The sequence below is a fragment of the Oryctolagus cuniculus genome, chromosome 6 (genome assembly GCF_051225735.1).
Source record: "Oryctolagus cuniculus isolate XC-2025 breed Fujian yellow rabbit chromosome 6, ASM5122573v1, whole genome shotgun sequence".
Classification (NCBI taxonomy): domain Eukaryota; kingdom Metazoa; phylum Chordata; class Mammalia; order Lagomorpha; family Leporidae; genus Oryctolagus; species Oryctolagus cuniculus.
Window position 1 is genome coordinate 127,022,829 of NC_142872.1, and position 6,916 is coordinate 127,029,744.

A 6,916-nucleotide genomic window follows, 5' to 3' on the forward strand; every position below is an offset into this window, starting at 1 on the left:
TGAGCCACAGCGCCAGCCCTATTCATACTTCTTTGAACAAGTCCTTTTTTATTTTTTTTAACAAGTTCTTATGAGCACCCAAGATAAGCTAGACACTGAAATGGAAGCTGTAGTGCGGAACAGGCAAGCGTTTGGCCTGGCAGTTAAATGCTGCCTGGGACACCCCCACCCCGTGTTGGGGTACTGGGGTTCCATACCCAACTGCAGCTCCTGATTCCAGCTTCCTGCGAGTGCAGATGACCCCAGGAGGCAGCAATGACAGCTCCAGTGGGTTCCTGCCACCAATGTGGAAGACCTGGACTGAGTTCCTCTGGGCTCCTGGCTTTGCCCTGGCCCAGCCCTGGACTTTGAGGGCATTTGGAGAGTGAACCAGTAGATGGAAGCTCCTTCTCTCTGTTTCTCAAATAAATAGAGAAATACACTTTAGAAAATCTAAGTGGGGATGGAGAAAAGTAAACATACAAGCAATTTCTAATTTTGAGAAATGATATGACGGCACTCGGCAGTGTGCAATTGGGAAGGCAAAGAAGTCAGCTTGACACGGTGGGCGACGGGCGCTCTCCCTAGAGGTGACACTGATTCCAAGGCGGCAGGAACTAGCTGGGCACAGGCCCTGAGATGAGAACGATCCTGGTCTGCTGGAGGAAAATGCCAGACATTCAGCAGGGAGGCTGAGGGCTGCGCTGGGTGAGCAGTGCACGTGGGCCACCCCGTGCAGGGCCTGCTGGGCCAGCCTGCAGCACACGTTATGAAAAGCCATGGAAGAGTTTTAAGCGAGAGAAAGACATGATTTTCTTCCTGTTTCAAAAGCAATCATTCTCCTTGACCATTGCACTAGCTAACAGGAAAGTGTGAAATCACACAGAGTGTGTGAAGTTGTGGAAAACAGAGGCTCATACGTTGCTGATGGGAATACAAAGTGGTGTAGACCCTTAGGGGAGATGCACCTATGCACCAGAATAGAAACGTGCCTGCCCTTTGACCCTGTGGTTGCCCGCATGAATTTATTCTACTTATATGTATGTGAAAATCAATACACACACAGTTATTCCCAGCAGCATTGTTGAAAATGACAAAAGGCTGGAAAGGCTCTAAGTGAGGGACCAAATCCAACACATGCACAAAGAAGGGTTTGGGTGAGTAAATGCTGGTTGTCTACACAAGGTACTACTGTGCAGCTGTAGGGACTGAGAGTTCTCCGTGTACCGACAAGGGTCCATCTCAGACATAACATGGGGAACTCGAAAATTTTAGGTGTAGACATTTTTGAAATCTGTGCATTTTTTTAATTAATTTATTTATTTGAAAGGCAGAGTCAGAGAGAGAGAGAGAGAAAGAGAGAGAGAGATCTATCCACTGGTTTACTCCGCAGATGGCCGCAACTACCAAGCTGAACCAATCTGAAACCAGGAGCCAGGAGCCTCTTCCGGGTCTCCCATGTGGGTACAGGGGCCCAAGGATGTGGGCCATCTTCCACTGCTTTCCCAGGCCACAGCAGAGAGCTGGATCAAAAGTGGAGCAGTCGGAACTCGAATCGGCACCCATATGGATGCCGGCGTACCGCAGGCGGAGGCTCTGTCTACACCACAGCTCCGGCCCCCACACTGTGGTGTGGGATATTGGTTACAGGACTCCCACAGATGCCAACATTGGGGGATGTTCATGTCGCTTGCACAAAATGGCTCAGCATTCACCTATAACCTGCACACAGCCTTCCATATACTTAGGTGATGTGCAACACCTAACACAATGCACTCTGTAAATCATTGTCATACTACATTACTTAGGGATGAGGACGAGAAAGAAGTCTGTCCGTGTTCAGGGCATGCTTAGTTTTCTCCCAAGAATTTTGAGACTTCATAGGTTGACTCCTTGGATGTGGAGCCCATCGATGTAGAGAGCTGATTGTGTGTGCGTGTGTGTCTCTGTGTGTGCATGTGCGTGTGTGTGTGCATGCATGTGTGTGCAGGTGCATGTGCGTGTGTAAATGTAGATGTAGAGTATTCACTGGGGACTCTGGTGTAGGGGATAAAGGGGGAGCAGAGGAGGAGCTTTGAGACCACAGCGCTGGCCAGGCCCTTGGAAAAGGAGAGGCACAAGGAAGGAAGGAAGATGGGGTAGACGAGCTTTAGACGGCCGGGCAGCCAGGAGGGCATCAGCGCAGAGTCTGCGTCAGGCTGAACTGCACCTGCTCAGATCCTGCAGCTGGGAGCAGCGTGGCCTCAGCCTGGCTGCCGCGATGGGCCCCAAAGTGCAGTGGCCAGAGGCTGTCAGCTCGGCGGGTGTCTCCCCAAGACAGGCCTGAGCTGGGCACCTCCTTGGATGCAACAGCTTTAGATGCATGGAAATTTCTGGAAGGATGGGAAGAACCTGCTGCAGCAATGGCCACCCTGAGGAACCGAGCGGCTGGAGGACAGAGATGGAGGTGGGCTCTTCTCTGCCCACTCCTCTGCACTACCACTTTTTCATTTTCAATTCAGTGGCATTTAGTGCATTGATGGTGGCATACAAGGGCCACCTCTGTCTAGTTCCAAAATATTTCATCACCCTAAAAGGAAACCCTTTGCTCCCCATTCCCTCCCTTCCTCCCCACCCATGCCAGCGGCAGCCATCAATCTGTCCATCTCTATAGAGTTGCCTGGTCTGGATGGTTCACTCACCAAATGCCTGCAACAGCCAGGGCTGGGTCAAGCTGAAGCCAGGAGCCAGGAATCCCATCTAGGTCTCCCACGTGAGTGCAGGAACCCAAGTACTTGAGGCGTCCTCTGCTGCCTCCCCAGCATGTCAGCAGGGAGCTGGCCTGGAAGTGCAGAGTAGCCAGCTCTCCAGCCTGCACTCAGCTGTGGGATGCAGCTGTCCCAAGCTGTAGACACCTGCTGTGCCACAGGCGTCTTCAGTTAGCACAAAGCTTTCACAGGTCATCCACACAGCAGCCACCTATCAGGTCTTCATTCCTAGTTATGGCTGAATAGTCTTCCATTGTGTGACTGTACCACAATTTTCTTATCCATTCATCTGTTGACAGACATTTGGCTGGTTTCCACTCTTTGGCTATTGTGATTCACACAGCTATGAATGTATGTGTACGTGTATTTGTTTGACTAATCACGCTCAGTTCTTTTGGGTGTACACCTGGGAGTAGCGTTGCTTAGTCAAATGGCGGTTTCGTGCTGAGTTATTTGCAGATTGCCTAACCAGTTTCCAAGGTGGCTGCCTCAGTTTTCATTCTGACGAATGGTGCACAAAGTTCAAATTTCTCCACATCTTTGCCAAAACTTGGGAATTTTAAAGGCAGAGTGACAGAGCGAGCGAGAAACAGAGACAGAGAGGAAGAAACCTTCCATTCGTTAGTTCACTCCCCCAAATAGCTGCAAAACAGCTGGAGCTGGTCCAGGCTGAAGCCTGGGGTGTGGAGCTTCAGCCAGGTTCCCATGTGGGTGTAGGGGCCCAAGTACGTGAGCCATCTTCCGCTGCTTTCCCAGGTGCACTAGCAGAGAGCTGGATAGGAAGTGGAGCAGCAGGACTCCAGCTGGCTCTCTGACATGGGACACACTATGCTACAACACTTGTCCCACAGTTTCTGTTTGTGTTTTTATTGTATCCATCCTAATGGGTGCAAGGTGGTATCTCATTGTGGTTTTGACTTAGATGATGAGGGGCACTGAGCATGTTTTCTTGTGCTTCCTGTACATCTGCCTGTCTTCCTTGGAGAAATATCTGTGCAAGTTCTGTTGGCCAACTTCTCAGAGTTGAGTTGGGCTTTTTGTTGTTGAGTCGTCCAAGTTCTTTATAAACCCTGAATGTTGGACTCTTACCACCATCTGAATTTTATTCCACATAAACACATCACTCCCTCAGAAGAGGGATAAGATTAAAAATTCAAAAGAATACCAAGACCCTTAGCCTGGGCGTGGGTGACCAGGGAACGGTGGAAACCCTGGGCATGGTTAAGAAGCTGCCTCAGCATCCAGGCCAGAGATGATGGTGGTTTGAATGCCAGTAGGAGCAGCAAAGCTGGGAAGGACTGGGCAGGTACAAGACAAAAAGATGGTTTGTATGGAGAGGTGTGAAGTGGAGAAGAGAGGAAGCAGGGTGCCTACTGGATTTCCTGGGGCGGGTGCCATTTGCCTAGAGGAAGGGCAGGCTGGTTCAGGTGCCAGAGAGAGAATTAAGGGTTTGGTTTGGGACATGTTGAGTCTGCAGCACCTGTGAGTCAGCTGAGCTGCAAGGCTACACGGGAGTGTGTTCTGCAGGTGTGGAGTTGTGACTGCTGCATCCTTGTGGCCAGGATCTCCAAGGACAGCTGGCTGTGGTCAGGCAAGGCGGGGAGGCAGGCAGCCGCCCGGCAGGGGAGGGCAGGCGTGTGAAGGCATGGCGGCCACTGGCTGAGATGCCCGGGGGGTCTGAGCTGACAACGGCAGGAACCCACTGCGCAACCGCATCATAGAAAGGGAGGAGCCAGCTGGAACGCCACTGCTGGAGCAGGGAGCTGAAGACACGCACGGCTGGTGGGGACGGAGAAGAGGGGATGAGTGGAGGGGTGGGCATGCCTGGAATGACACCCAACTTTTTCCCCTTCACCCCCACGTGGAACCCACCAGCAAAGCCTCAGCCTTTGGCCACCAAGCGATCTGGCTTCTGTCCTCCCTGTGTGCCTGCCTATAATGTCCTCTTGCTGCATCCCCTGGCCTTGAGCCTCCCCCACGCCTGTCCTGGGTACAGCCGCCAGCCTGCTTTCCCGAAGTGTCGCTCCCCCTCTTCGTGGAGGAACGACACAGGACCCTGCGCTGTTCTTTTGTCTGCTCGGCCCTCCCCGGGTTTGCTGCTGGTTCTTCCCGGGTTGGCTGCCGTCCCTTCCACCTCCGTGGAAGGGCGGTTCCCCCTGGCCACTTTCCCCACTTCCGCAGGGGAGCAGCACACCGCCGGCCGGCTCTCTCGGGGGCTGCACAGGTGTTCCCTCAGATGTTCCTGGTGCAGGCCGTCTCTCTCCTCCTATGTAGTCCTCCTCCACCAATCCCAACTCGGCTGCCCACATGCCGAGTACGCTGCTCTCCTCCAATCAGGAGCAGGATCAGCTCCTGGAGGTCATCACTCAGGTTGGCAAGAGGCAGCTGCGTAGAAGCTGTTTTCTCCTCTCCCAGCGCCATATTGTGGGAGAGCAGATGCATAGAATAAGTCTTAATTCCAGTAACTCAGTCCAGTCCGGGTTGCTCCCCACACCGAAGTTCCTCTGCCATCCTGTTACTGCCGCCTCCCACGCTCCCATCAGAGCGGCAGGGATTCTTGCTGCATGGCAGGTAAAACCCAGCTCCTCCGCCACGCCCCCAGGTCCTCGTGTTCTGGCCCCTCTCCCCCTTTCCTCTATTCATAGATTCTTCTTCTTCCCAGGCCCAGCAAAAGTACCCCTCTCACCCAATCCTCCTCCCGCAAAACAACCCACCCCACTCCAGGGAGCCTCCCCAGGGAACTTCCAGCCCCTCCCCCTGGCTCCCCAGCTGGCAGGCTCGCCCAGTGCCTGGGGGTCATGGGGTCATGGTCACACAGCCTCCCTGCTTGCTTTCACAGCACGGCTTTGAGGGTAGACTTCCAGACCCATTTCTGGAGAGGCCAGGTGCGGGCCTCCCCAGCACACAGCTGTATTTCCCGTCTTCCCTGCAGCTTTGTAAGGGTCTTTCCTTGGAACAATGAGGTGCCAAGCATTGTCTCCTCTCGCATGTGGACAGTGCTGGCTAAATCTGAGGTCAGAATTCAGGAAAGCGGCCCTGAAGCTTTGGAAATGCGAATGTCCTTTGATAAGTGGTTGACCACCATCCATGCATCTGTCCAGCCCAGAGAGAGGATCATTTTTTAAATTAAAGTTTTGTGTATTTGAAAGTCAGAGTTATAGAGAGAGAAGGAGAGAGAGAGGAGAGGGAGAGAGAGAAAGAGAGAGAGAGATTTTCTATTCACTGGTTCACTCTCCAAATGACTGCAACAGCTGGAGGTGGGCCAGGCTAAGGGCAGGAGCCAGGAGCTTCATCCTGGTCTCCCACATGGATGCAGGGGTCTAAGCACTTGGGCCATCTTCCGCTGCTTTCCCAGGCACATTAGCAGGGAGCTGGACTGGAAGTGGAGAAACTGGAAGTTAAACTTGCGTTCCTATGGGAAGCCGGCATTGAAGGTGGCAGCTTAACCCACTATGCCACAGTGCTGGGCCTCCAGGGAGAGACTTGAATGTCAAGAGCCCAGCTAAGAGATGAGGGGGGTTTGTGTGTGTGTACAAACCCCCGCATCTTGTGTGTGTGGCTGAGTAAGAATGGGTGGGCATCCTTCAAGAGGGGAAGAGCACCCAGGTTTGGGAGTCAGGAGTCCGTGAGACCTGGGTTCAAGTCCTGGCCAGGCCACTTATGAGGTGCATCACTAGGGGCAGGTCATTTCAGCTTTGTGAGCTGTCAAATGGTGGAAGTGCGACCCAATGCTTCAGTTGCCTTTAGCTATAAATAAATAAATGGGTTTTTTTGTTTGTTTCAGAATTCTGTCGCCTCAGGGACCCAAGGCTGTCCTCAGATCCCTCCATGTCATCCTTCTCCTGTGTCTGGAGCGGAGGCTGTGTTTCTGAGAGCTGGGGGCTGACGGAGGAATCTTTCCCTTCCAAGTTTCCCTGTTTGGGTCCACTTAACCCCAGTTATGGTCACACGGGAAAGGGCTTGAGTGTGCGTGTGAGTGTGTGTGAGCACTGTGAGTGCAAGTGTCATTGCGTGTGTGTTTGTGTGTGTGTGCGCAAGTGACTGTGGCCGAGGGTGTGTGGCGGTGACAGGTGCACACAGCGGGATGACAGGTTCCTCGTGGGGCCTCTGGAAGGGCAGAAAGGAGGCTGCCTACGCTCTGGAGCCCGGGGACGTGTGGATGCCAATGCCCCCGTACCTGTCCCACTCCC

The 6,916-nt window shown here is 53.2% G+C and overlaps 1 long non-coding RNA gene across 1 annotated transcript; it reads right to left on the minus strand.

Moving 5' to 3' along the window:
- Nucleotides 1–468: 468 nt before the first annotated feature.
- On the minus strand, nucleotides 469–4,738 carry LOC149126290 (uncharacterized). The gene is made up of 2 exons (XR_016236543.1): nucleotides 4,599–4,738; nucleotides 469–4,505 (listed from the first exon to the last, which is right to left on the minus strand). It is a non-coding gene; the product is annotated as an uncharacterized LOC149126290 (long non-coding RNA).
- Between the last annotated feature and the right edge of the window lie 2,178 nt (nucleotides 4,739–6,916).